Below are 25680 nucleotides of genomic sequence, written 5' to 3' on the forward strand. Positions count from 1 at the left end.
TGGTGCAAAGGAAGTGATGACCTTTCATTTACTCATCTTTAAAAAAATAAAATTCTGCTAGAGATAAATTTTCAGATTAAAGCTGAAGAGAGGAGAAAAAAGGAAATGAAACATCAGCAAAGGAATAAAGAAAATTAAACTGATATTTTTGGGAAGTAAGTTATAAGGATATGTAAAGCCACAGTGAAAATTCACCCCTCATCAAGACAATTTTCCAGGAATGTAGAGTCAGCTTCCTGTTTTGTAATATCTCTTTTCTCCCCATCTGTTGCAAGTAAAATAAAAAATGTTTCCTCCCAATATTTTGCACACAATTGGGTTTAAGAGCAGGCCGAGTGAGACTGTTGCTTTCATTATATTGGTTTCAATAACTGATCTTTTATCTTCTGCAATTGGAGTGCTTTCTCTGATATGACAGGTCTGGACCCAGCCTCTCCTCTCCATCCCCATGGGGTGTGCAGGTGATTCAGTCCCTGCAGAGGGTCTTTTGAACTGCACTGAAATCTGTGATTAAGGGCTTCTGTGTTAACATCCAGCCATGAAACACCAGTGTAGCTGTAGGCTTCAGAAACACTTTATTCTTAAAGTGAGAGTTTTAAAGGCAGGCTATATTCTAATTATTCTAATGGATTTTATTTCTTTTTTTTTTTTCTTTCCCCTGAATAATCCAGAATAACTCTGTAGTCAGAAAAGGAATCCATTGATTGAAAGTATGGAAAAATTATTCTTATGCAGCCTTTAATCTGTATTACATAGCAAGTGTAAAGGCACAGTCTCAGAAAAAAGCTCGATTTTGCTGATACATGGCCACAGGAATATTACTTAGTCCAGCCTCATTTTATTGATGTTCTAATTTAGATTTTAATTGTTCTCCAATCAGTAAGGTAAGAGAAGTGTAAAGACTACTGAGAAAAATTTGTGCCTCTTTCTTTGGTTTTACTCTAAGCAACATTCTTCTGGATCAGACTATATGCTGTAAGATTTCTCAGCTTACACTGTGGTCCAGTGAATACTTTCAGTAGTCACTGTTCATCGAGCTCCATCAGAATAAGCAGAGCTACATTAATTTATGACAGCCAAGAATTGCTCTAATAAAAATAAGAAACCTCCTGAATCAGGCAACCAGTTCAATCAGTGAAGCATTTCATGATTCTGAACTTGAAAATACCTTGCATTTGACCTCTAACAAAAGTAACTTAGAGAATATTTTTCCCTCCAATTCAGAGTTCTGCCCCACCAATAAACAACCTCTTGGGACACGGGGCTTTCAAAAGCTGAACTTTAGCTGAGAAGCACATAATTTTTTCCAATCTTCTTTCAACATAGGAGAGTTCTTTGGGAAAAAAAATCAAAATACATATAATACTTTTCAAGGTTCTCTGGGGAATTTATTTTTATTTTGTATTATTTTATACCAATAAGATACTTCATCCTGACAAATGTATGTCGTCTTCTTGGGATGGTCATTTGAGATGGAAATCCCACTGAGAAAATTAACCTAAATTATCCCGTGGTAAAAACTTAGTTTTATAATCCTTGGATTTGCTTTAAACCTTCTTTGCTCACCCCAATCCTTATGCATTGAATATAAATGTTAAAAACCCCCAAACAACTGGCTAGTTTTTATGATAGCCACGAGCCTCTACAGAAAAGACTGAGGACTGCTGAGCTGTGTTACATAGTTCTTAAATCTGTAATAACCGAAGGCTGATCTCTTTTGGATTAATATGTAAGGATTGCCTCTTTTGCTCAGTATGTTTTCAATCCACCGCTATTGAAGCAGTTCCCTTTCTGTCTGATTACAGTGGGTTTCAAGTACCCCTTGGAAATAAAGGGACTGAAGAATATATTTTTTTTTTCCCTTTGGTGGACCATTTCCACACACGACATTAATTTTTATTAATTCGTTCACTGCTTAATGATCATTGCAATTGAAAAAAGAATCAATTGAGAGATCAGCCTTGGCTGTTCATTTACTCACGGCAGGGCATTTGCCAGCACCTCTGAGTCTTCTGCATCCAATTCCATACTGGTACTTCACATTTCTTCTTGCTTGTCCTGGGAGCTGAGATTGCCCAATGGCTCTGAAGGTTGTATCCGAGGCATATTTTACTAAAATGTATACATAAGAAAATAGAGAACAATGCCTGAAAATGTAGTAAAGTTTTGTGCTGGGTGCGCTATTGGTTTGCCCGGTATGGGCAAACATATAAGCAAACTGCCCTTGCCCTAAATGTTTAGCAGATAAAACAGTAGAGAAATCTGAGATTACTGACCACTCTGCTAACCACCCTCCTGAACTGATTTAGAGAAAGCAGATGTTCCTCAGCCAGAAAGACTTCAGACTACAAAGGGCTAAACACTCCTGAGGACTCAGTATTATGAAGCTAAATAAAATAACTGTTCAGAAATCAATTAGCTTTGTAGTGCACAGGTTCTGAGGGGTTAAGCAAGCTCCATAACTGGAGTAAGGGAAAACTAAGGGCCAGTCTCCTACCAATGGAAGCCTGTTGTCAAATAAAGTTAGAATAAATTACCAAAGGGAAAACTCTGAGAGGCCTCTAAAATCTGCTCTGGAATTTGTTTACTGTGCTTGGAGGGGAAAGACCCAGAGTCTGGAATTCTGAGCTCTGAAGAAAGGAGAACGAGGCAGCTACAGCCAGTTGGAAAGGTTATAAAACTTTTTTTATTAAAAAAACCAATAATTAAATAAGAACAAAATTGTCAATGTGATTTCATAAAAAACACCTGGCAGGAAAATTCTCACACTCCAGTAATCTCAGCAATGAACAAAGCTTGCAAAATCCAGTCTTTTTGCCTTCAGAAAAATATGAGGGTTGGTGATATCTGAGTATCTGATGGGATAGTTTGCAGAGACATAATATTGCCATGTAGTTATGGTTGATGCACACCACATTTTTTTTGCTTTCACCAAGTGCTGAAGGCTGGATGGCTCCGGAGGTAAAGGATGTCTAGTCTTCTGAGAAACTGAAAGCTGAGTAGGCCATTGGTGTTTCATTGGTTATGTGTAATCAGTCCCAGCAGATTTCCAAGGCACATTAATAATCAAAAAAACTGCTGAGCTTCTACTCATGTTGAGAGAGATGCAATTTCTTCCAGCCAAATTCAAGGTTGCACCAAGCTTTCTGGTGTTCAACGCTTGTCTCTAATTGCACATAAAAGGCATCTGTCTTTCAGCTCTTTAGTCACAGTAGTAGTTATGTGTGGGATATCCTGCTAAACCCTATTTCAAAAAGAAGTGAGATAGAGAGCAGATAAACCACGGGGCTCTATCTTTGTAGTTTGCTTTCACCGCACACTGCCTCAGGCTCTCAGGAGGCTCAAGCATACAGCTAAGAATAGAACTGGTCCTGACCTTCAACTCTAAACTGTAAGATCCTGCCTGCTAAGCTAAAAGAGAATCACCTTTGAAGGAAAGCAAGGAACTGAGGAACACAGAAACATCTTTAAAAGTGAAGAATGTCTCCTATACCCATTTCTTCAGGGCTTTGCTCTAGGAATTCTGCAGCTCTGATCTTAAACAAGAATTAGTTCTATCTTTTCTGCAGAAAAATTTAATTTGACCTAGTTGTCTTGCAATGGGTAAGACATCCCCTGGTAATGGGAATTTAGCCAAGCAATGATGTGTAAATTAATGATCGGCAGAATCAGCTGTTGTAAGAACAGTAATTGGGATGAAAGGGTAAGATCAGCATCTTCTCCAGGAAGCCATGTGGGACTGGGAAATAAAAGAGAGAAGCAAACCATTCTCTTAGATTAGAAAGGCTGTGGTGTTATAGTATAGAGTTAAAAAAAAATTAGTAAGAGCAAGGGGTTGATAAAAGACAGAAGTTACTGAGGGTTGTCTGGATTATATTCTAACAAAAATGGAACACTTTTGTGAGTTTTTTTTAATTGAAAAATTATATAACTCTGTATACAGTATAAGCGTCTGGAGAGGAATAGTTACCGTTATGGATTCTTTTGCTTCCCACACTCACCTGTAACATACCATAATTAACTATTTTTATTTATAATATAAGCCTCAAACCTAGAGCTGGCCAACATTTTCTGTCTTTGACACCATTTGTTTGGTTGTCCCATGGCAAATAACCTAATACAGCTAAAAGTGTTTCCTCTGTAGGTGACTGATGCGTGCTCTCTCGTTAGCAACTGCAATGTAACTTCCAGCTTTCAAGCTTGCCGCTTCCTTCTATCTCTGTCCTCAAAACTGCATTTTCTTACAGAGACACGGGTCACTGTTAGTCAGAGAAAAGTAATTAACATGTCCTTGTTGGCTATTAACTAAATTAATCATGCTTGTGCCGTGTGTGAGAAAAATGGCTTAGTTATAGGCTGTTGCTCTCTGAGTAGGAGACATATTGTTTCTTAATGTTTTTAAAGCCCTACAAGAATTTATGGTGCAGTACTAATTATGGCCAATCAGTGTATCCTCTTAGTTTGGAAGCATTCATTGAATGATACTACAGATTTGTGATGATAACATCATGATAAGCTCCATGGCAATGAATCATAACTTTAATTGGCTGGCCGGGGCATCTCTGAAATCCATGGATGCTTAAAAAATCCTTCAAAAGTGACAGTAAAACAAATGCTGGGAGACTCTAAACCTCCCTTAATCATCCATGGAGTCTGTGAAGCCCTCCTTGATTTTGTAATCTATTTATGTTAACTTCCTATTCATGTCTATAATTTCCTTGCTGCTGCCATGGCAAGGTCCTAGCTTGGCTGCCATTCATGCTCTCAGGAAAGCTGATGACTGCATGTCTGTTTGAAGATGGTAGAGCCTGAAGCCATCCCTTTCAGCAATGCTCCCCTTACTTCTTTGAAATGGTTTTAACAGCTGAGAGCATCCCAGGAGGTTCTGCGTTTGCTGCTTTCCCTTCTCCTAGGTCATCTGTTGCTTCTTATGGAAACAGCCTCCTTTTCTGCATCAAGTTGGGATTCAAAGTCTTTGCAGCTTGGCTAAGAAAGAGAAAGGCATTTACCAGTAGGATAACTTTCCTAGGCTGGCTAGGTGAGCCATTTGATCTTTCTTGTCAGCTCCAGAAGTAGACAGATGGTGAGGAGAGAAGATGAGGTGGTAGCCAAGGAGCCTTGGGGCTGAGCATTCCAAGTCTTATTTATTCAGCTAATACTTTCACAGGAAAACCTCCTCTAATTTCAGTGGGAAAGGATCCATAATGCGGGCTAAATAGAAAATAATTAATCCCTTCAAAACTTGGCCCAGTTCCCTCTTCCTCTTGGCCCTGGATCTTTATTTTTAATAGAGATCTAGATTCAGTTTCTTTATGTGTACAGCTAAGGAGTGTAGAGTAAACATGATTTGTTGAGTTGTCTGGTGCTGGATATGTTCCGAATGCCAGCTATAAGCAATGACCTGTTTGTACCTTCTCATGTGTTTTCACAGATTATTCACACTGGATGACTGGAAGTGGAAGCTCTAGCAGAACAAAATGAGGAATGATCTCAGCACCAACTCTTCTGATCTGGTAGGCGACTAATCTGCTCTCACGTTAGCATCCTCAAAGCAAATGGAATTTCTGAGCATTGAGTGCAGAAAGTAGGGGACTTTTTGGAGCCCAGAGAAGGAAATGCAGCCCACATTTATCAGCCCTGGGGCTGAGGTGGTGGTGGAACTTAGAGCTATAGAGAGCTGACACAGCCAAGAAGTATGGCACTGGCGCTAATCGGTGGTGTAAACAGCCTGCTTTTTTCATACTTACTATCCTACTCTACAAAAAGCCAAGCTCAATGTTCAGAGACACCAAATAATACTTCACTGGAAAAGAGGCACAATGTAGAAGCAACCCTCATGCCTCGGCTCTGCATTTGTAGAACAGAAGTATTTTTTTTATGTGCTGGTTGCAATGATCTATTGTACCCTGAAATTTAGTAGAGAAACATAAACTTCTACTGACACTGTTTTTCAAAATCTGTGTATGAGCCACTAGTGTGGAAACACTAGTTTTAGAACTACTAATGTTAAAAGGAAACAGATTATTCCAAGGGCCAAGAGAAATATAAAAACAATAAAATTCAAGAAGGGAAGACATAACAAGCTGATTTCCACAGTTCGTGATAATGATCTTATTACCCTTTTATACCCACTTACCTACCTTATAACTTTTATATACAGAGATTAAGTCGTTTCCTTGAGGACATCTGAAATCAAAATTTTACTGAGTTTTATCTAGGTGCCGTCTGCTTTGGAGATCAGACCAGTTTTTTTCCATTCCATAATGTAATCCCAACCTAAAATAGCTTTTCATCTAAAGCTGCAGCCACAAAGGATGGTGGTATTTGCTGACTTTAGAAAGGGATTTTTAATTTTTTCAGTGTTACGTTTCTCCTAACCTCACTGCTAGGCAATCACAGCACTCTAAAAAAGAATATTTCTGCTTTACCGCAATACCAAGATTTACTTCTGTGCCACCTTTGTTAGGTACTCATTTCACAGCAGCTGATGATTATCAAGTACAGAACTGACAATTTCTGATTCCTTGGTCCTTGGTGATGCTCATCTGTTCATATTTTCTGGATCTGACCTTATTTTGTTTCTCTGCAATGCAACGGAAAACCTTGTAGGCCATTCCTAAATTATCAAACACCTACACTAACTGTCTTCAGATATTATTTCCAGATCACTGAAAAGTGGGTGGAGCCAGGCTATAAATAAAATTAGAAAAAGAAAAAGATGGAAAGTTATAAAAATCCACATGAGGGTGGCGGTAGGGATCGCAAGATGCAGAACTTGGCTTCCATAGTTTCTGCACTTGAAAGCTGCTGTTAAACTATGTGCTATTTTTGCCTGTGCCACAAAGTTCCTGTATGGTTTAGTCAAGTCCCTTAACCCAAATCTTCCAAAACCCATTACTATTTTTTTTCCTTTTTCTGAGTGTTTATGTGGCACAAAGACATCCTGCAAATCCCCCAGTCTTGCAGTTTCTGATTTATATGGTATCAAGAACAGAGAAGGTTGTGGGTTGTTTTTTTTTTTTTTTTTTATTTTATTTTTAATATAGAGACACTTCCTTTGGTCACCATCTCAAAACCCCTGATGACTTTGCCAGGTACTTAAGTGAGGAGGGATACAGTCATAGTAAACACATTATTGTCTCCTCTTTTTATGCCACAGGAGACAGATGTGATGGAGTTATTTCCAAAAGGAAACCACAACGCAGGGACAAACCGTTAAGGGCAGTTTCTGTTGGCAGCCCCTAAGGATGCTTCCCTGTTATCCAGCAATCACATCATCAAGACTGCTGTTTAGAAATACCAGCTGGCTACCTAAACACATGCACAAGATTTGTGCCATGCAGACAAGCATATTGTTGGCATTTTTGAATCAAGTGCTGCTAATACTGGGTAATAGTGGAAGGCAATTGAGTTGCTATTACCTTTCCTCCTGTGAACTGCAAAACAGATGCCGTTAATTCCTGCATTAATTATGGGGAGGATGCAGGAAAGAGGCAAGGTCGCAGCACAAATGGGCTATCACAGTTGTGCCAATATGCACAAATAATTCTTGCCAGCCAGCAACCAGCACTTTATTCTACAAATAACTTATTTAGTTGATTATAGATTGCATAGTTAATTTAATATGGTGGGGAAACTTTGAAGTCACCTAGTATTTCAGGCTGACTGGGTCATATAGGCAAGATAAAGAATAATATGCACTAAACATTTTTTCTTTTGTTTTTGGTTTACTTCTCACTTAGTTTATCTTTACTTAACCTGACCAAGGTTCTTAATATAGAGTAAAACCTAAGACATCTTCTACCACTGTGAAGTGCCTTCTAATTATAAGAGCATATAAGAAACTGCTCTTCTATCCTGCTTTGCTTTTGCTGTAGGAATGCTGACACTGAACTTTTGTGTGATTAACAACTTCAGAATTAAGCCTGATGTACTTAAAAAACATATTCCTACTGCTTATGAATACTGAGCCTACAGAATTTGCAGGAAGTTTTAGAAACTCGAGTGTATGTGCACAAATCTGAGGCCTGTAAACATCTGGTCCATTTGCAAAAATATATTATTCATTCTGTGCCTAGTGGGACCTTGATTTATGATATGCCCTAAGTTTTCTTTTTTTAGATTTGAAATACTAAGAAACACCTTTCTGAAATTACCTTTAAGAAAACAGTAATTAAAACCTCATTAGCAATTCAAGTCTTCATTTCAACAGAGAGCCATCCACTAGTAGACACTCCATACTGTTGCCTTCATCACATTACCTCTCTTCAGAATTCCTCCCCAACTCATCTTTTCAAAGTGTTATTGTAATATTACCAAATTTAGATTGTTCAAACCATGGTGGAGACCAGTTTCTAGGAAATCTCATAGAAAATGCCCTGCCAGCTTTTACAGTACAGAGAATCCTTCCTGGATTCACTGGGTTAAGTGCTGTTGCAGCAGTTAGAGATTTGTTCACTTATTGTTAAAAGAACATAGACATTCATAAAGATCCTCAAACTAAAAATGATAAATATTTGATTAACATTTTAATGTTTGCTTAAGAACAAAACCACGGAAATTCTTGTCACTGCCACCACCACCAATTTCTATCCATGTTTAGTGGTGCTTGGTCTGTAGTGTACAGAATAACATGAACAAGATCAGTGCATCATGTGCTTCAAATATGAAATTGTGGATTAAAAAACACTGATGCTAGAATTCATCCTGAATCAAGAGCTTGGGTGCATCTCCACCAATACCCAGAAGTTGGGGGTTTTAATGTCTTCTGTGACTGCTGATATGTCTCTGACTCACTGCAAACTAATCCTGTGTTTCACTGTTACTATCATCATCGTGGTAGCAGAAATCCTAATCTCCTGTGAAAATATTTACAAAGTTTTCAGTTTTCCTAAATACTCTGCTGTGCCAGCCATATTTCAATTTTGGATTTTTTTGGACGATAATGTATGATCTGATTCCCCCCCCCCCCCCCCCTTATAGAAAAACCTCTTTATTTTGTGCTTTCAGCACTAAGGGCACTAGCTTGCTCTCATTAGGGCAAGGCTTCACATTACGGTTAAGTCTGAGAACCTCACATCTGTGGTGGTTAACATGCTTGTTCATTTGTGTGCTCATTCTCATCTCTGCACGTACATGTGTCTTGAGGAATATTTCATGATCCTCTTGTTATTTTTTGCAAGCCTTAATTTTCTTCTGATGTAAGCATGGAGAAGCACAAATGCAGGACTTGAGCAGCTTTGCTTGCAGTCTTGCTACAAAATAGGTATTACAAGCATGAACTTGAACTCCAGGTTAGAAAGTGTTTAGGATTAAAGTTTGGTGGAACAGGGTTCTCTGTGGGTGGTTCAGGCTAGCTCCCACTGATGTAGGTGTTGTTTTTTTTTAAGTTAGAGAAGAGTCAAAGAAGTATAAATGAGAGTCAGATACTAATTTTACCCATATGTGGACCTATCAATTATAAATCTCTCCTCAAACCTATTTAAAAAAAAAAAATTCCTGCAAAGACAGAGAGTAAGAACTCTGTTCACCAAAGCTCTATACATCTGAAAATACCTCAGCTCTGTCCCATCTGAGATACCTTGAACCTCTCCTCCGTCACTTTGCGGATTATTCCATTTTAAAATGGGCACATCCCTACTAAGACAACCTTGGAGGGAACCAGAAAGCTGTGTTTGGAGCTATCTGATTTCAGAGTTTTATTTTGTGGGGACATGAAACAGAATCACAGGCAAATTCTGCTGATGCAGAAAAGTTCATATTTTAAGTCCAGGCTGAGAGGAGGCTGGGGGCTCCCTTCCCATTGTCACTGCAAAGGACCAGGCTGCCTTTAGTTTTAAGAGGAGTACTGAGTCTCAGCAGTGTAATAACCAGTGAGAAAAGACCTTGCCAGCCAACATTCATCCTCCTTTCACTTGTACACTGTGAGCAAAAGCAGGACCCCAATCCAAAGCTGCAGGTCATTTCTTCCAAATGGATCTTTGGCGAGTGCAAGGGCTGGACTTCTGTAGCCGCTGACTTTTCAAAGGAAGACCTGGGGAAGATGAAGAGAGCAAGGTTATGTAGCTTCTTGCCAGCTGAATTTGTTATCATTCTGGACTCAGCTAGAGTAGAAGTATTTATTATCTGCAGCTGAATTTGAACATAGCCAGAGAAAGGAACAGAGTCAGGATGGGCCCAGAGGCTGCACAGGTTCCTCAGCAGTTTTGAAGCCATCACTAGTACCTAGCACATAGTGTGCTCTTATTTGAAGGCAATCATGGAATTCCTAGGAAGAGAGTTGATGTAGGAACTGGACAAACATCTGAGGAAATCTTGGACTCAGGTCAGCAGACTAGATTTCGGGTGGTCTGTGTTTTGAAATACGTGTCCTGGGTAAACCTTGGAAAAAACCAAAATTTCTTCCAATTGTAGTTCTCAGTCTTCAGTGTGGGGTGCTATTTCCTCTTTTCTATGTTTTCTTTTTCATCCATTTGTCAAAAGCATAAGTAATTTCTAAACTGGGATACAAACTTCACCAGAGGTTTCCTGTCTTTTCTCTGTGCCCTACTCATGGCACCAGGCTCATGGAGACAGGGACTGCCTGCTCTGCATTAGCAGGAATCATGGATTCCTGAGGCGTCTGTGCTTGTGTAATGCAAATAATAATTTTTTCAAGGTGTTCATCAAGCCAGTTTTGCCCTTAATCTGACCTGAATTTGAAGTCAGCTCCTCGGAGCAACCAAATCCTTGTCTACAAATACTTCCATGTTAACGATTTATTGAAAATCCCTGAATTTGATACAAGGACCTTTCTCTTCCTTTCCCCCTCTTTTCCTGCATCCTCCCCTCCCCCATCTCTCCTTAGACACTATTTTGGGCAAGTAAATGCAGTTTTTCACTGAAAAGCAGTAAAATCCCACCCAGACAAAATTAATTTCAATTGAGTGACACTAGGGTAAAACTGCAGTGAGTCAGGAAGTGAATCAGAAGGCACAGATTTGATGGACAAAGAAAGGCACATCAAATGAATGATGTAAATTGGGTTACAGTGATCACTTTCTAAAGAACTTGCTGTCAGAATTATAGGAGAAGTACAAATGGAGCAAACTGAAAATAATTCCGTAGAGCAAGGAGGAAAATAAGCTATTCATCATCAGCCCTTTATTACTGAATTTGCTGAAATATGATTCAGAATTTGATTATGCTATATGTATTTTCCTTTCTTTGGGCTTTTTAAAATGAATAAAATCTAATAGTTACACAATAGCAAGACACTAACATGGGGGGCCTCTGGGTCCTATCTGGGACTCACTTGATCTGTGACTGGACAAACTCTATAATGGTTTTGTGCTTCAGTTTATCTACAGAGAAAAATAATAGAGTTTAACTTCGTCAAAAAGGGTACATTAGGCGTGTTCATTTTGTGTTTAAGTGCCTTGAGATTCTGGTATGAAGGGTGCAGTAAGTTCAAAATATTATTATCCTGATAAAAGTAAATAAATTTTTAAAAGTCCATGGGAGCTGTAATTATACTTATTTAGTAACAGGAAAAAGCACTCCACAATGAAAAAAAAATTCTTTAAGATATTTCCAGTTTAAGACCTCCTCCTTTACCCCTTCCTCCCCTACAATGATACCATCTCTGCAATTCTGCAATTTACATTCTCTGGTGCCAAAATGTTTCTACTGCTCTGTGAAGTTAAGACACCACTCGGTAAGAAAAAGACACTTGATACCATGGCAAAGGAGCCAGTGAAGTGAAGCAGTGGCTCTCCGTGCCTGTGCATCTTTCCCGTGTTGTGGGAACCTGTCCAAAACAAAACATACCTCAAAAGTAAAAAGATAAATTAAAAATAACCACCCTAAAAATCTCCCATCCCTGAACCTACTACCATTCTCTGACAGTCTTTATTGACAGTGACAGAAGCTTTCTTTGACAAAATTTTTTTATTAATCGGTGGCCATTCATGTAATGGAAACATGATAAGCCAAACATACTGGCCTGTGGTTGTCGGGGTGGGAGTTTGAATCAGATAGTGTGGAAAGAATAAAAAGCAGAAATAGGGATGTGGAGGAGGAAATTTATTAATTCAGAGTTTCACCAGATATCAGAGTAAATTTTCATAATTTCACTATAATCTTAACTCTCACCTTCACATATCTGTGAGCAGAGTCATAGGGTGTTGCTTTCCTAACTGCTGTGTACAAAGTTGTGCTCTAAGTCAACTACCAGCCCTGTGGCTTACAAGGAATGTGTAAGAAAAACAAATGCAAATATTACGCCTTGTATTCTTAATAATCTCCTGTTAATGTGGAATTGGAGTGCATTGTGTAGGAGCTGTTATTGGTGAGCTGGGAACAGCTGCCTAGGCTTGGTCTGCCCTGTGACTGCAGGCTGCAGGACCCAGACGCGGAGTGTAAACTAGTGTGAATTACACAATCGCAGAGTGTGAGTTAAAAGAGTTGCAGAAGTTGCTCTTTTGCAACACACAAGAGGATGTGGGAAAGTGTGAAGTTATAAAGAAGTCTCCTATATTAACCTGCACCTTTGCCAAGTAAGATGAGTCAACTTTAGACTCCTTCACACTCACTTAGACTCAATCACACCCACTTACCAATGTTCAGCTTGCCCTTTCTTGACCAATGTTATAAATATGTGATGTACTCCATGACAGAGCAAAAATACCTTACTCAGAGGAGCAGTCAGCATCCCCCAAATCCAGAGCCTGAGATTACTCACATGTAGCCTATGAATGTACATTTTTTGCCTTCGATAAAAGGTGTGTTGTAAGAATACCCTGCCCAGCAGTTTCTAAAGCTCCTGTGCAGGCATGCTGTGCTGGCTGAGGTGAGCTGAGTTTATTTTATCCTCCAGTCAGGAGTGCCATCATGATACATTGTGTGTGTGAGGGAGATAGAGCCCGACACTGGATTGCGATCAAGCTCTATTCATCTTATTCTGCCAGTGACCAGAGGAGATATGTATACAGCCTTTTCCAGAGATATGTCTTTTGTGTAGGATAGCATCAGAAAACAAAGCAAATCTAACCAGATAATTGCATCAGGCAGCGAGGGGCTTTCTGCTTTCATATAGAAAACAAAACCATGGGTTATGTTCATCCTTCAGTTTGACAATAACCAGCTTAATGTCAACAGTTTATTACAAAAAGCATGAATCTGTCTCAAAGAATCTTTTGATTTCTGTTTAAATGTGAGCAACACAGAGGGAAAGAGGAGTGGAGTTTTTGCTACTCTTTTTATTAATGTTCTGTAGAATTATTTTGAAATTTTTTTACAAGCAGCTTTGTACCCAGATGTACACATGAAGGACAAGATATTGCCTTTTCTGTCAGGAAACAGGAACTGGCTTATAAAAGCAGACCCAGTGAAGAAGTGACAGCACTTGTACCCAATCTTCTCTTGAGACTGACAACACTAAGCCTGGTTTACAAGTCTATCCCAGCTCCTCAGGGTGTGGGTAATGCAAATTTAATCAGCCTGTGCATGGTTTAGTCCCAAAGGTCTTTCTCAGTTCTTACATCTTGTGCTTCTGAGGCACTTTGAATTTTCTTTTGGTGCCAACCCCTGTTTCCAGGAAAGGAACCAGAGGGTTCCTGGGGAGGTGTTTGTAATACATTGCAATAAACAAAAGCATAAGGTGTATTAACTACTTCAGAAAAGATGAATTAGTTAATAGGATTTTCCAAGAAAAGTTCACATCTACTTCATTACCTTGCCTTTCATGTTTATGCAGATGACACTTCAAACTGCTTCCATTTACTTTTTCTCTCCCTCTCCCCTGATTGCCTTGAAAGAGTGCACTTGTACAAAAAGACTAACCGATGGCATTTTCTCAGCTGGATTATTAAGAAGCTATGAAGAATGACTTTCAGATGTGGTACCCCGTTCTTTAGTTCATGTAATTGCATAGTTCATGTGAATTCCTTTGAGTTGATGCTGACAGAGAAAAACCAAAATCCAGTTCAGAAGACAGTGGGTGACACCTGAGTGCAACAGGAATTTCTCTGAGGAAATTGCATGTGGCAGGCTCTTTCCTACACCCCACAGGCCTATGTGAATTAAGTGGTTACCCTGTTTTCATGACAGCAATATTGAAATTGAGGAGGCAATGCCAGACACCTACAATTCCTACTTCTCAGGAAAACCACAAATAAAACAGTGGAGCAGAGCAGATGTTAAATAAGGTAAATTATTCCCTCTGAAACACAATAACGTATGCATCTATTGTTGTTTGACACACAGGGTTATGGGCACTTCTCTCTTACCATACCCAAATAGAATGGGGTAAGGTCTAGTACAGGAGTGATAAATCAGTAAGAACTTGCACCTCCACCTGATTACCTTTATTCTGCCACTTTTGCATGGCCAAAGAACATCAACAAAAAGAAGAATCACAGTCTTAATAACTTAAAGTAACTAATAAAGTCCTGTACAGGCATCAAAAATTCAGCTTTTCTACTGAAATTTAAAAAAAAAAAAAAGTTGCTGACCTTTACCCCAAGCTCTTCTCCCCTGTTTGCATTGTGGATATGTCATTAAAATGTTATTTTAAACGCCAGGCTGAGAGGTGGAATGGTACAGAACATACTCACCCTTGCTGAAGAATGCAGCGAATCAATAATGATCCATATCAGCAGTAATGAGCTGTTCCTGCTCTCATCTGCCTGAGCATTCTTAATGTTATTAAAATGATGTTGACTGTAAGGGGTATAAAAAGGCAGGAAAAAATAGAGATGCACAATTAGAATGTAAGAAAAGAGAAAAGACTAAAGCGAAATGAACAAAACTCTAGGTGTCAAAGATCTTCAGTTCAATTATTTGTAGATGGAAAAAACAGTTGAATTTGCAAAAAATCCTTTTACGTGGGGGAAATTTAGTTACTGTTTTTCTTAAGAAAAACCTTTAAATGTGTCCACTCTAGGTAACATTTGTATGCACTGTGCTTCTTCAGATTTATAACAAAGTTTCTAATGGGTATTTCAGGAGAGGGGAAAGTGTGGAGGATGTGGGTGGGTTGTTGAAGAAGTGAGATGGAGACAAAAAAGGTAAGGCTTAAGAGTATCTGCTTTCAGGGTGGTAAAAGATTGTACCATACTGTGATTAAAAACCTGTGCAGACTAAATTTCATTCTGCTATAACCAACTGGAGATACTGACCTAAGCAGAAACTCAACCTAGGTCAAGCAGATTTGCCCACAACTCTTTCACATGCTGTTTAGTGCTGCTGCTTTAGCCAAAGAGCTCTTCCAACTGTAGGGATCATGTGTGTTGTGCAAATGCCACTTGGTGGCTTTAAATGAAAAGGAGAAGCAGCAGGAATTGAGGGCCACTTCATTTTTCAAACTCCTAGCCTGTTCGGAGACGCATGGGGATCTCTGAGGTGCGCCCTTGAGAAGCACGTGTGTGTCTCAGGCAGGTTTCACTGTTTAAGCTGATAGGAGCACTGAAATCCATCTTGCTTTCACTAAGATGATTTTTTTTCTTTGAGAAATGAGCTTTATCCGAAGCCATTTTATGCTTAGAGACACCGATTTAATCTTTTTGTCTGCCTTATTATTATTTTTTTTTTGTATTTCCACTCCCCTCTGAGTGTTTGTGTTTTGTCTGGAAATGACACATCTAAATAGAGGCATGGCAGGATCTAATGGAAAGTTTAAATCACTGAAAACTGCATCATTGTTTTCAGGAGATTTCCAATTTAGCAGAAAAGATAGTGTAAGACCTGGGAAAGGATTATATCTTTACAGATGCTTTATCTATAAACATACTGCTATGTTTCTAGTTATTGATCTGTAAGATAATAAAAATTGTCACATTTTATTGGTCTGAAAGTCTTGATTATTTCTTTGGAAAAGTCAGCTGATCTTATATTTAAAGGATAACTTTTTAGATCGCCAAAGAACATGGATATTAACAGAAGGGAAATAGACATAGAAATTTAATTCAGGAGTCAAGGTTTACAAATTCTCTTTCTGGTTGATAAATCAATGCTAACAAGGACTAAACATGAAATTCATAGGTTGGTAGGATTTTCTGTAATATTTTCACTTTTGCTAGTGATTTCTATATGGAGGGTCCTAAAGCTCATTATGAAAAAATGTTGCTATCCCAGTATCACAGCTCTCCTTGCAAAATTACTGTTGAGGGATGAAATTCAGCTTTAGACATTCTAATGATAGTGCAAGAATTTTTGAAAGTACTGCTTCCCTGAAGTTTGCCATGAACATGATAGCTAATTTCAGGGCAAGCAATACAAGCTTATTACCTGTGAAGCCACTGTAACAGATTTTTTTCAGTAGTTTTAGATCCTGCATACTCCTCAACTTAACCAAAATACTATTTTTCAGCTGGTAACGTTTCTTATTTATCTACATTTTCATCATGACCTCCTGATGCTAACTTTGTTATATAAGAGAAATGGGCAGGTACAGGGAATAATAGTTACCATCTCCACATGCCATTTGACACTGAGAAGGTAGGATAGAACTTAATGCTACCATACATTCTTTAGTTATTCTGGACTGCTGTACTATGGCCTATATTTTTGTTGAAGTGGTGAAAGTAACTTCTATACCTTAGACACTGAAAGTGTAACTTAATTAAATTACATCATTTATACTTGGAACTTTCAGAGAAAAATCAAAGATGCTGGCTTTTTTTAACAAAAAACTGCTTTGCCAACTTTTCTGTCACAAAGCTTCATCCTGGGCTGTTTAATATCAATAATACCTTTACTTAAATTTAAATGGCATTAGGATTAAGTCATAAGGAAACAGGCAGCCTAGGCATACAGTCATTCTTGGTATGAGTCAGCCTAAAGATTCATGTCAATTAGTGTCTTGTCTCCAACCTGAAGAGAATGTAAGAACTGGTCAAATATGTCATCTTTAAGCAATATTTGCCTTTGCCACTTCAAGAGTTACCAGCTTTTGAACTTTGCTGACTCAGCTTCCTTAGCCTGAACCAGTAAGGATTCATTCAGCAAGGAATGGTAGCTTCAGTTATTTACATCTTCAAATATCTATAATTTGCCTTCTTAGGGCTGCTGCCTGCATCCTGCATTTTATTTTCTTGAGCTACTGTTCTCTTAATATTACATTGGGAGAGAATGCCACTTTCAGAAAAGTGGTTTTTCGAGCAGTACTCCATTGGAAGCATGCTCATGTGTGTAAGTTGTACAAGAGGAAGATTGATTACAAGAAAAGATGCCACTTTTACATTCTTGCTTGCTTCTTTAAAAAGTAATTTATAATTCTGAAATTAATTTCATAACTAATTTATTGTGAAGCCTTTAAACACAGCAAAGAAATCCAGTTAAATAAATGCTTTTATTCATAAAGTATTTTAAAAGATACAATTATTTTATTCTTCTTCCCTAACCCTATAATTTCCTCATCCTCAGGAGTTTACAGTGAAACCACTATGTGTCATTTCAATCCTGACATTTTGCTCCTGCCTTTTTAATTTGGAAAAGCAGGTAGTGTTTGCTACTTTCTAACTGAAATAGGAACAGGAAACTTAAGTAAGTTTAACAGGAAAGAAAGGCAAGAGGGATACGGATTAACTTGTGCCCTTAACACAAATGGAAAATTACAGTCAGTGTTGCTTTAAAAAAAATAAAACAAAACAAGGAAAGCTTTGGTTTGAGAAGGTTGCTTGCTTTTAGGGAATGGTATTTGAAAGTGCAATGAAGGTGAATGTGGCTAGACAGCAGCTTATTTCTCTAGAGTGGAAGGACACTCCACTAGCGAAGGAGACAGCTTATGGCCCAGCCAATGCATGGTCCAGTTTTTTATAGCAAGATAAGCACTGGCCTTATGAGGGTTTGGCTGTAAAATCTTGAGAGAGATATTTGGGAGGCTCTGTTCCTGGTGTCTGGCTCACACTGATTTTCAGATGTAGAAGGATGCTATAAGGTCCATCCCAGGTGGAACAGCATTCTCAGTGGCAGTCTTGAGAAACAACACTCTTGATCCCATTTTGTTTCTAACTACACATTTAACCCCTAATTTGGGGAAGGAAAATACATTTGCATACACATTAAAGACTGGTGATTCCTTACTTACTGTTAGAGGAGAGTAAACTTAGTCTTCTTAATTCAGTTCTTAGTTCTGTACGTGTTCTGCATGACTGCATACGACTCCTTTCACCTTTCACAGAATCACAGAATCACAGGTTGGAAGGGACCTCAGGGATCATCTAGTCCAACATTTCTAGGAAGAGCGCAGTCTAGACAAGATGGCCCAGCACCCCGTCCAGACGACTCTTAAAAGTGTGTAATGTGGCCGAGTCAACCACTTCCCTGGGGAGATTATTCCAATGGGTGACTGTCCTCACTGTGAAAAATTTTCCTCTGGTGTCCAATCGGAATCTCCCCAAGAGCAACTTGTGTCCATTCCCCCTTGTCCTCTCCATGGGACTCCGTGCAAAAAGGGAGTCTCCATCTTCTTTGTAGCTACCCGTTAAGTACTGGTACATGGTGATGAGATCCCCTCTGAGCCTCCTTTTCTCAAGGCTGAACAAACCCAGCTCTCCCAGCCTATCCTCATACGGCAGCCTTCCCACTCCTTTGGTCATCTTGGTGGCCCTTCTCTGGGCCCCTTCCAGCCTGTCCACATCCTTTCTGTACAACAGGGACCAGAACTGGACACAGTACTCCAGGTGTGGCCTGACAAGCGCTGAGTAGAGCGGGATGATGACTTCTTTCTCTCTGCTGGTGATGCCCTTTTTGATGCAACCCAGCATCCTGTTGGCCTTCTTGGCCGCAGCAGCACACTGTTCACTCATGTTGAGCTTCCTGTCCACCAGGGCCCCCTGGTCCCTTTCCACAGAGCTGCTCTCCAGCCAGGTGGATCCCAGTCTGTGCTGCTCTCCCAGATTATGTTTTCCCAGGTGCAAGACCTTACACTTCTCCTTGTTGAACTTCATAAGGTTCTTGCTGGCCCACTCCTCCAGCCTATCCAGATCTCCCTGCAGAGCAGCTCTCCCTTCTGGAGTGTCTACTTCCCCACTCAACTTGGTGCCACCAGCAAACTTCATCAGGCTACACTTGATGCATTATCCAGATAATTTATAAAGATGTTGAACAACATTGGGCCCAATATCGATCCTTGGGGGACTCCACTAGTGACAGGTTGCCACCTGGAAAAGGAGCTATTTACCACCACCCTTTGGGTGTGGCCTGTCAGCCAGTTCCCCACCCAGTGCACAGACCACTTGTCTAGGCAGGCCATAATGCATCAATTTCTCCAGGAGGAGACTGTGGGGGACCTCTGTTTCTTTACCTGGGCTAGTAATGGTAACATTTACATTATGGGAGATGTGAGGCTGTAATGACTTATACCACCAAAGAGTTGTAAGATTTAAAGCAACATATGCATCAGATTAGTTCAGTTTAACTTTAGCTGTCTAGATATTAGTTTTTAGATTTCCTACATAGTGAACAGAAATAGATATCTCCAGAAACAATTAATTCCACTTACCTTTGAAACCCTCCTAAGATGGAAAGGATCACAGAGTGGTACCTTAAAGCAGAAGTGTACTCCATATCTTGGAACAAAATTTAGGTACATGTACTTTGCCAGTGCATGTTGAATGCATCAATGGGGCATATAGACCTCAAGCTGTTAAGTGGTAATAAATACACAATTTTGAATACCTTTCTTTTCATTCAAAAGCTGTAGTAAAAGGAAAAACAGTTGGTTGGTTTTTTTCCTATATCATAAAATGAAAAACATTGAACCCTTTGACCATGTTAAATCACTGTAAAGATATTAAACCATTTTAAGAAACAGTTACTGACATGCAAGATCTTGGCCAAATCAGTCTCCGAGTGACATTCTGCTTGCAAACCAAAAGCTATTGAAAATAGATACCTCATCTATTGCACTGCCAAGGTTGCACTTTTTTCAGGAGCTACTGTCAAGTCTGTCAAATGGAAACTAACTGACAATCTGATAGAAAATGCTGAATAACTCCTTTGTAACCTCTTGCTCCAAGAAACCTCAAGGGTCTAGCTAGATTTTGGAATCTGAAACCCTTTATCTGTATTCTGATGGCATTTGGTCATGTAAACACTTTCTCAACTCCGGTTACTTGTCTAATTACAGGATTCCAATCCAGAATAGAAAAGTGATTTTGATTATAAAGTCAAATGAAAAATTACCAGGTACTGAACCTCTTTTGTTTATACTATATTTGGTTATGCTTCTTTTGTGCTATAACTAATGAATTCTGGATTCCAGACCTGTCTGACTTTTTTGGTCTACACAGCATGCTGTGATACAACACCACCACTACCATTCCCTCAGCTTCCATTAGACAGTCTCAAATTCCCGAGGTACAAAATTTGGCCTGTCTTTGCTGATGCTTTAAAAAAAATAGCTGCTTATGACTAGCAAATTCATGGTTCAGTGAATTTATCGCTGGCTCTGAACCTGACTTTTGTTCTGTTCAAGTGTCATACACACATTGGAGTGCTGGTGCACTTCTGAGGATTCATGAATTGAAGAAGCAAGAATGGAGACTGATTCAAGTTTCTGCCCTGATGAAATTTTATCAGAGTTTCTTGGTAGCAATGGAGAGAAATACAGTGTTTTGCAGTTACCACCTATGGTTTAATAAACAAGCTATCTAGTCAAAAGTAAGAAAGACAGAGAAGAGTTAAAAGCCACACCAAGAGACAAACCCACTTAACAAGGGAGAAGTGGGATTTGTGGGATTTGCAGCAATGATGGAAGAAGAGAGGTAGCAAAGGCAGTAGGAAAGAAAAGCTAAAGGCTTGATTTGTCAGTTAGTTAAAAAAATTGTATTTCCAAAGAAGTAATGTTTTTTGAAAATCATCCATATACTCACCATGAAGCATCAAGGAGTTATGTCCAACATATAAATAATTCTAGTTGAAAAGGACTTCACAAATAATGGCTAAATTTTAATAGTCTAAAAGGATGTGGTTTAAAATCCTCTAAGGAAACCATTTACCATTTTTCCTTCTTTTCTACAAGTAAAAAAAAAAAAAAAAAAAAAGGAAAACCCAAACCCACAAAAACAATCCAGGGGAATCCAGCTGAACGTAGAAAGACTGTTCCAGTTCAGGTACTCATGACTTGTAATATCCTGACCATGATTTACTAATTGATCTAAATGTTTGTTACACTTAGAAAAACTGTCAAAAATGTAAATTATAATAACCACATACTGCACTGTTGACATTCCATATTTCTTCCTGCTTAAAACAATTTCTATAGCAGAAAGTTAAAATTAATCTTTGATGTGTATTAATAATAAATAATGCCAGCTTCTAAGTATATGCTATTTTTATATCGTTTTTCATTTGGCAACATTTTTTAATTTCTCCATCATTTTTAGCTTTTGTGATGTTCTGTTCAGCCTTTGGTACCAAACAGTTCTGCTGTGGATTAAAAAAGCAAAGTGTCAGAACAAAGCTGATCTTAAAGCCTTCAGCCTCAGAGCCCCGGTTCTGTTTACCAGCACAATCTCTTGTTGTGGACTGTTTCAAATGCCAGAGCTCTTTTAAATATCACTAACATTGCCAGACCCTCATTTAAACATGTATTAGCAAGGTAATCCTTCAATCATAAACTTGCCACTAAGACATAAAGGGGATGATTACTGACATTCTGTGCCCTTTTCAGAATTACCCAAGGGAAAAAATACAATGAATGTCTTGGGCTTTCAGTGACCCCAGAGGCTTCATAGGAAAGCAAAGGAAAATAAAACGAAATTATGTCAGCAACTGGTTTCTCTCCTCTTTCCCCTTCTATTTTACTTTAGAACAACTGGTGAAAGAGTTCTATCCACAAAGTATCTTTTTTAGGAGGCTGTAGTTCTCATTAGTTATATCTTTGTGGGAGAAACAAAGTAACAGAGTATAATATCTAGTTTAAGTCTTGGTCAATTTGTGTGATGCTGGGAGATCACTCCTATTAGCTTCAAAACGGTCTAACTTGTGACTCTCCCCCCCCCCCCCCCTCTTCCACAACTAAAGGAGCACAACTAATTGTCAGTTTGAAGCCTGATTTACAACACTGCTGCAGGCAGCAGCACATCCTGCTGAGATGTTAAGATATAATGACTGTTTCAGTGCCAAATTCAATATAATATAAAACAAAAATCAATAAAATGCATCCTATATCTCAAAAATGTAGCTGAATGCATCCTGCAAATCAGCTGATCTTGTATGCTAAGCAGATAAACTCAGTTGCAAAAATGGTATAACTAATTATCCTGAATTCATAAGAAACCTCTCTTTGGGCTGCTTGCTTCCTGGTACTGCTTTGTAATAATGCATCCTTCTGTTAGGAAGATCAGAGTTTTAAAAATATGCTTAAAATGGACACTATGAAATTATATGAAATTAGAGTAGTTCCTGCTGTCACAAAAACTTTGAAAATGCATATTAAAAACCCGTACAACACCTGGGAAGCCAGGCAGTTATTCTTACTGACAAGCACCCTGGGCAAAAAGGTGAAGTGACCTGCCAGGTGCTCCCCAGGACCTGTTTGCACAGCACAGGACAAGCAGTGCCAGACATCACATGGAGCTCCTCCAGACTTGGTGTGGCTCTGGGCGGGGAGGGTAGCCAGCATCCTGAAACCACCTTGGCTGAGAGCAGCAGATGCTCTCCAGAGGATTAAGTAGGAGATGCGTAATACTGCAGAGATAACAGTAGTGCTTCCAGTGCTGGTTGTGGCCAAGGTCTCCTTGCTGCATGCCTCCAGCTGCAGTGGGAACACAGCTGACCAAAGGCAGAAACAGGAACTGGCCCAAACTTACTCTGAGCCTGAGGGTCTCCTGGCATTACCGCCCGTGCAGGTATACTCGCTGTCGCTGAGTAGCACTGAGGCAGCATGGGAGGAGGAGAAATATCATTCTACAAGGGGCCAAGCTTCTGCATGAAAAATGATCCTACTAGGTCCCACATAATGATAGTTCAGTAGCTGAAGGGTTAGGTTTCTTTCTTGCTCTACTTCGCTGTTTGTCTCTGTGGGCAAGTTTCTATTTGTTTTGGGGCCTATTTCACTGCTACAGTAAATCCCCTGGAACTGCTCAAGTTACCTCAGGGGAAGATTTGGCACCATGATCAGCGGCAAGCTGTAACTGTGTGTAGTGCTCTGTAGCTTTCCATAACATGGAAAACCCTCTAACTTCCCTGAAAGGATAGCTGCAGCATTAGTCCAGGTGTTCAGATCATCCAGATTCCTCATCTACTAGCAGTGCTGTGTGAAACTCTGTATTTTCTCCCTCCTTTTATTTCAGCTACTTTGCTGCCTGTGAAAGACCCCTGCACCTACTTGTTTATAAAAGAAGTATCTGTAGGAAATGTGTAAACTTTAAACTCACATTCTGATCTTGGCAACTTTAGTGTACATATGATGTTATGAATGGAATGAAGCTGAATGATGTAACCAAATTTGCACCACTGAAAATAACATCTACAGTTAAACTTTTGACCAATTTTTCATGTTTTCTCTCTTCCTTTCAGGTTTTGAGCCAGTTATTCACTTCTGGAGTCCACAGCTACAAGGAACTAGCTGAATCAAAATGTCCAGTTATCAGTAGCTTGCCATCAGTCTAGGCATGAGCCCAGAATGGTCCACAAAATATCTCCTATTTGCACCGCAGACCAGCTGCCACTAAAAGCAAAAAGCCACAGAAGTATATTTTCTTGAAGCAAGAGGGAATCTGGCAGATAGAGAGTAGAGCTAGACCATGTTTGACATGTAAGAGTACAAGGAGTAGAAAGTTAAAAAGCTAAAGCCATGACTGGGCTATACGTTACAAATATTTGAAATATTACTAAATGTGCACATGCTTGTATGTGTACACTGCAGGAGTCAGTGATCTGTGATATATTTGTGATCACCAATTTCTTGCTTAGTGGAAGGTAGCAAAGTTATAGGGGGAAGAGAAATGGGAAGGTAAATATTTAATTACTCTGAAATAAAATCTACCACTTCTTTCTTGTCTGAGTGATAACTGCAGCTCTCTTCACCCTGAATCTATGGGACAAACTACTCAGGACATATTCAGCCATGGTGCGTAGCACCTTAAGGTTTTAAGTATTTCCCCTAGTTTCTGTTTGACAAAGCGTGTACAACTTGAAGTGGGTAAAATTCATAGAATCTGACTACCCCATTTTCTTCAGTAAATTTTTACAAATAATCCTAGGATAAAATACTAATAATACAAATAATAGAATAATAATGATAGGAAATAATACCAGGATTTGTAGATAGTTTAGATTTAGATCCAGATTTAGAAATGTCTCAGTTTTGGTCAGGAATTCACCTACATCCTATGCGGGATACAGTCTACCTTTCACACCGTTTTTCACATGCCTTTGGAGGACCATACATGATGGTAGATGATACACTCTTAGATATGGTTTGATGTCGTTCATCCCACCTGACAGGATGCACCAGTGCTCAGTGTCCTTAACTAAATCACCCAGCCACCAATGATGCAACAGTTAATTTTACTCTTTCAGCAGAATATCCCTGAACTTTGAGAAAATTCTAACTCGGCTCAGGATTTTCACTCTGTAGCTTGGGAATTTGTCACTGAAACGTTTACAGCTCCCAGAATTACATCCCTGTTTTGTACCCACTTCTTGGATTATTTCCTGTTTTCTCAATGCAGTAGCAGCTGGAGCCACTCCTGGCGGCTGCACCCTGCACTTCACACAGCTGCCTCCATGGCTTTTATTAATGTTTTCCATTTCTCATCCTGTTTTGTCACTGATGACTCTGGCAAAAGACACACTCTTTCTTTTGGAGTAAAAAATAATGCAAATCCTAAACACCCCTCTCAAAATAGCTAAAAGAGGCTTTGTGGCTCAGATGCAGTAAAACAAAATTAATGCCTATTGCAGCATGTTCATATGCCTCAGAATAGGTTGTAGGTTAGAAGGCACCGACAGAGCTTTGTTCCTGTTTTTAAAAGTCCATCATGTTAATAAGGATTCCCTTTCTCAGTGGTACTTTAGTAGTACAGGAAGTTAGTTGTAGAGCCACTGCCTCCCTCCAGGTGTCACTGCCCTCCTAAAACCTGTGACTCTGGACGAAGGGCAACCGATTGAGCCATCAATGAATCCATGTCAGGTTGGACTGTGCAGAATCTAATAGATGATTTCATTACATGGAAGTGACAAGGCGTAAGCAGTCTGGTTTGAGGAATGGGATTGATTTCACCAAGGGAAGTAAAACCAAATATAATATTAATCAATAATCCAAGACAAATAACTGTGAGCCTATTAACTTGATTTTTAATTCTGTGGAACATTTTGTCATTATCTGGAATTCCAAACTGATTTTGTCGTTGTGAGTAATGCATTTCAGGAAGACCTACTCTGAGTTTGCAATTATTCTTTTAGAGGCAAAAGTCTGTAAATGAAGGGATTATAGACACAAACAAATCCATTCATAATTAGTCTTTCTCTCTTTCAACAGGGCAGTAATAATGAGTAATGATAGCCTTTTCTTGAGTCCCATTTAGTTAATGGAATCATACTCTTGGTTTATTTTTATAACATTTAAAAAATTTATTTCTGGCCCACCCTTCTATCAGGCAGCAGCTGCCATACCTAGAATCTTTGAAGTGCTTTTATTTGAGATGAGATGGAGCCATTGGAAAGGCAATTAGAAAGGCTCTGGCCCCT

The sequence above is a fragment of the Phalacrocorax carbo genome, chromosome 9, assembly GCF_963921805.1.
Source record: "Phalacrocorax carbo chromosome 9, bPhaCar2.1, whole genome shotgun sequence".
NCBI lineage: Eukaryota > Metazoa > Chordata > Aves > Suliformes > Phalacrocoracidae > Phalacrocorax > Phalacrocorax carbo.